Source organism: Montipora foliosa, chromosome 4 (assembly GCF_036669935.1).
Source record: "Montipora foliosa isolate CH-2021 chromosome 4, ASM3666993v2, whole genome shotgun sequence".
Taxonomy (NCBI): Eukaryota; Metazoa; Cnidaria; class Anthozoa; order Scleractinia; family Acroporidae; genus Montipora; species Montipora foliosa.
The window spans coordinates 8,319,027-8,324,026 of NC_090872.1; the positions used below are offsets into that span (position 1 = coordinate 8,319,027).

Here is a 5,000-nt window from a genome sequence, read left to right on the forward strand (position 1 = left end):
CACATTATTCTATTTTTACGAGCACAATGCGCTCAACCCTAGAACGAGCTCCTGAACGCACAGCAGCCATGTTGGTTTTCCTTTTTTGGTTTTCCACTTCTTCTCACTTAAGGACGTTCGCGCCAAAATCTTCCTACGGTGAGATTTTCTTCATTTCTCGCCTAGAGTTAGGTCATAAAGTACTTACTCCGAAAATGGAAAAAAAAATGGGGGTCACCGACTTTGTTTCGGAGAAAATGGCAGCGGAAAAATGCCTTAATTTCGAGAAATCGGTCATAATAGCGAGATGTAGGCTCATCTGCTCATCCATCGAAAATCATAAAAATAAACTGTTGGAGTGAAAGTTTCCGTGCATAGGTTTTTAGGAGTGAGATTTTTAGATAATTGTATGCCACTAGGGATGTGGTAAACAGTAGAGTTCATCCTCGACGAGCGTTTTCGTAAGCTCTATCCGTTGCAACCACTACCAGAATTCGATGGCACGAGGAAAGAAAATGTTAAAAAAAGATAACTTCTTACGGTGAGAATTTTTTCATTTCTTCATATTTTGTAGATAGTAAGTAAAGTAAGTGATTCATGATTAAAAACATAGGGGTCACCGATGATCTGAACGAGTAAAATCGATGTGATTTTGCAAAGCTCTTGGAAAAGTTCGTTTGTCACGCTTTTGCGTGACCTGTCGGGCAAGGACTGGAACCCAAGAGAGGATCGATCGTTAACGAGATGAAAGGTTTTTGCCGAAAAAAAAACCTTTCTCGAGCATAGCAACGAAGTTTTAAGCAGGGGTCATCTTCATTTGGTTGGTGTTTTGTATAATATCTCTTCATTGCCGTCATGCTCATCCTCTGGAGTGTGTTTTTTTGTGAAATTCAATCGCTGATTGTTTCCACGCAGGTCCGCACTATTCAAGCGGACGAGGACGAAAATACTGCTCAATTTTCACGAAACTAAAGGAAAAGAACTTTAAAAACATGCATTCACTTTGAACTTAAGTTCGTAGGGTAATAAAAACATTAAAAAGAAACAGCCCCATTAAATTTACGCAACGGTTCGTCTTCGAGTTTTCCAAACTTTCAGCCACTAGTCTACTCGATCAGCTACCTTTTCCAGAGCTTTTCCATCCTCCCGCTCACTTCTCTTTGAAGTTTCATGATGATTCGGAAATAAATGTGCCATTCTTTTGCCGGCCTGGAATTTTTTCCTCGGCGTTGTTGTCGCCATGTTATTTTCACTGATGCTTGAAAAATTTGTATGAAAGTCAAGTAGACTAGTGCACGACTGATAAAACCTCGCGAATATCAGTCGTGCAGTAGTCTACTTGACTTTCATAAATATTTTAAATCAATTTTGACCGATCACGATCTTCTCTGATCCAACGCTGTGCAAGACTTATCGTCCACGGTTTTTGCAAAGGTTTTAAAACCTCAACTTCACTAATGCTCGAAGTAATGCGTGACATATTACAGTCGCGTTACCTGCGCAGTAACGTTGCGCACAAACAATTAGCGCGAACGTCCTTAAGAAGATTCCACCTCTCACAAGATTCCAGTAGATTCCTCTGAAATAGTACGCGGGCTGCGATTGGCTGAATTGGTGGACGTATCCTACAGAACAGCCCGCTGTACAGCCACGCTAAATTTGAAATTTTGATTAAACATTATCTAGCAAGTTTTCATGTCGTTCCTGTTACATAGACCTGTGAAACTTTTTGAATCTATTCTTGCAAGCAACTATTTCAAACAGCCAAGATGATTTCGTTTTTTGGATCTTTGTGGCAGTTGAACCTTCCGCTTGACTTCAACTCGTTTCTTTCCCGCGCGGCTGATTACCCCAGTGATACAATAGGGAGCTTTTAGCAACGACGCGGGAACGGCAACGCGAACGTCATCTGAAATCAAAACTTCGCGTTATTGCAATCACTTCGAGACTATTTCAAGCTTTATAACATGACAAAGGTGTAGCAGTCCCTCAGGAATGAAACCGTTACAAGCGGGCCTTAATTTAGGGAAGGAAATGAAAATTTGTCTCCAAGTGCTGACGTTCTCTTAAAACCTCAAATTTGGCTATTTCACACTTTTGATTTACAGACGACGACAAAGAAATGGACAAAAATGAAAAATGCACGTGCAGAGTATACAAAGCTTTTGCCCACTAAATATGCAAATTTGTGACGTGCCCGTTGCCGTTCCTAGCATCTTCCTTCCACCCTGCAAATCTTACAAACACTAAGAACACTTTTTTCTAAAATATATTTTTACTTTACCTTGGGCACTTTAAGTGTCCACACGCGATTACAACAAGATCGACTTTAAAAGTATATATCGAGTAATATGTTCCCCACGAGCCCTCCTCGCTGGGGAGGAACGCGTCACGAAGCCCTAAGAGTTTCTGCATGGAAGGCTAGTTTACCACGGACCTTATCCCAATGCAACAAGTTAGAACACAAAATATTTTAGTCGCTCTAGACTGTGATTAGTTTATAAAGCTATTGTTCGTGCGATGGTGATGTTATGAATTGTTTAAAACTTTTAAAATGTTTCACCGTAATTTTGAGGATAAACTATAGTTTAACGTCCAATGTACGTGACCGATATGAATATAAGAATGGGTTTTGGCAGCCAGCGATAAAATGCCTGATAAAAAGCCATCGTCTAAAACCTTGTAAAAGTACCGCAAGAACAGACTTCAGTCATGCATATCCCTCGAGTTCTTCACTGTATGTACAAACAAAAACATGAAATGAACACAATGGTGACTCGAGGATGCTTAAATAACAATGACCACAACCAGGTTTTCTGAGCCCGCGAGACTGAGCACCCCTAGCAAACCATTGTTTTAACGAAAACCGCTAGTCAGCAACCTGATTCTCGGTCATTGCTGTGTAAGGTCTTCCGAACCCGAGTGCTCCTTTGCAGCAGGAGTCGAACCTACGGCTTTCCGATTAATAGTTCCGATGCTCTGCCATTGAGTTACGGAAGACTCGCTCGTGCGCTACGACTGAGCTACACGAGTCTCCTTTTGATCAGCGGTAGTGCATCGGAAATAGGGCGCGTTTTTAGTGTCAAAATTCAAACGTGCATTTGGCAATTCAAACATTCAATTTAGCTATTCAAACCTTCAATTCAACTCGGTAATAATTGGTAATTCAATTCAATTAGGCCGCAGGTTAGTTTAATTGTAGTTTAATTGTAGTTTTACATCAGCACCTTTTACGTATTCTGGAACAGTACTGGAGGATACTTATGTTGACACACCTACTTTAGTTAATAAATTAAGCAAGGTGAATGTAAAATAGGCTTGTAATTCTGTAATTTTGCAACGCATTGTAAGAACTCTACTTCACCTCTGTATCGTTTATATAGATCTATCTTCCTTTTTCTTTTTCTTTCCTTTCCTTTTCTTTCTTTTCTTAATCACCTCCTATTGAATTACTTTATGTTAAAGTGTCCTCTTCCCAGAAATATACATAGCAACTTCCGGGAAGCTGCTATGTATATTTCTGTGAGAGGATAAAATGAAATGAAATAAAAAAAAAAATTAATCTTTAGGATCCTTTCTGTATTGGTAAAACAATGACTTGCGACCTTTGTTTTGTACCTGCCGCGAATTGAATTGTCGAATGAAAAGTTTGAATTGTCGAACTGAAAGTTCGAATTTTGAGACTAAAAACGCGCCATATCGGAACAGTAATCTGACGGTCGTAGACTCGACTCCGGGAAAGGAGCACTCAGGCTTTTTCCGAATAGCCCCATTGAAAAAAAAAAAACACTCTCTTCATTTCATGTACCGGGTTAACGATTTCCACCTTAGTCTTTCATTTCAATAGCGAGAAACAGACCATGGCTGCAAATTCCAGGACTTGTATGGGAACCATGGTAACAGATTCAAGAAAACAGTGCCTTCTGTTAAGGCGATTTAAAAGCTAGGTTGGCGCTTGCATGTGATACAACCAGAAACATCGTCGTCTTAAATTCATTAACATATTCCAATTGCTGGTTTTCACTCACGTGATCAACAGCCATGTTTTTTAACGAAAACAAAAGGAAGCGTTTGCGTAATAATAGAGTTAAATTCCCGGAGGATTTGGTCGGGGCACCAACATGGCCGCCTTTTCTTTGTTTTGGGCACCAACATGGCGGTCGTGACGTCATGTGAAAACCGAGAATACAAGTCCTTGTATTTGCGGCCATGTTTGTTTTTAGTCACACTTCTCGTGCTGCGGGGTAAAACCCATGAAACTTTTCCCGAATACTATGAAGTCTGATCGTCGATGATTTCTAGCTCTCTCTCCAAATTTCTTAAATACGGAATTTTCCACTGTTATCTCAAAGCAATTGTTGAAGTCTTTACGAAACTGTACTCGAAGCCTTAATACAGATGTTTTATGTGACGTGGCATTTAAGTGAAAGCGAGACTGGCGATAACTTCAGTACGTCGATAACATTTTTAGCAAACACAAGGTCCCAAAAAAACCCAGATGAGCCAATCAGGACTTCAAGGAAAGACATGTAATCAGGGAAAACGTACATCAGTAAGGTCTGCTTTTGATCAATGTAGGGAGTGACGCGACATTTCTCTGCCAGCGCTTCCAGCGGGAACATACACACCACTAGGTCAATGCAATCACGGCTTTGTTCCTGTTTTGAGCAAAAGTGGCGGGAATGTGTCCCGCTTCCGCTCCGCGCGGGAAAAATGTGAACTAGTCAATGTACTGGGGGATTTGCTTCCGATAAATGGCTGAAACGTTTCTGTCAATAATGAAGCGTTTGGCGAAACATCGATCAACTCCATCCCCTCTCACGCAAAGACCAAATCACTAAGTATGAGGCTGTCACATGGATCAGGAGCTCATCAACTAATTCCTTGAGTCAACCCTTTCCCGAGTAAATCTACCTTTAGGAACAGGTTTTTCCCTCGAAAAGTATCACATTTCCCTTGACGCTGAGATGGTTCTGTTTTTATTGGCTTTTACAACAGTAGGCGTGCTAAATCTCCCACGG

General features: G+C 40.7%; 2 protein-coding genes across 3 annotated transcripts in view; one reads left to right on the top strand and one right to left on the bottom strand.

Moving 5' to 3' along the window:
• LOC137999717 (uncharacterized) overlaps positions 1–5,000 on the top strand; it is a 297,056-nt gene that overhangs the window by 152,951 nt on the left and 139,105 nt on the right. The window lies entirely within an intron of this gene.
• The window catches only part of LOC137999714 (neuronal PAS domain-containing protein 2-like), a 48,341-nt gene continuing 45,571 nt past the window's right edge, over positions 2,231–5,000 (bottom strand). For both annotated transcript variants that reach the window (XM_068845574.1, XM_068845575.1), the window contains exons 15-16: positions 4,169–5,000; positions 2,231–3,992 (exon numbers count right to left, since the gene is read on the bottom strand). The exon at positions 4,169–5,000 is cut by the window's right edge and continues 401 nt beyond it. The gene's annotated coding sequence lies outside the window, so the exon portion shown is untranslated. The remainder of the gene's footprint in view (positions 3,993–4,168) is intronic.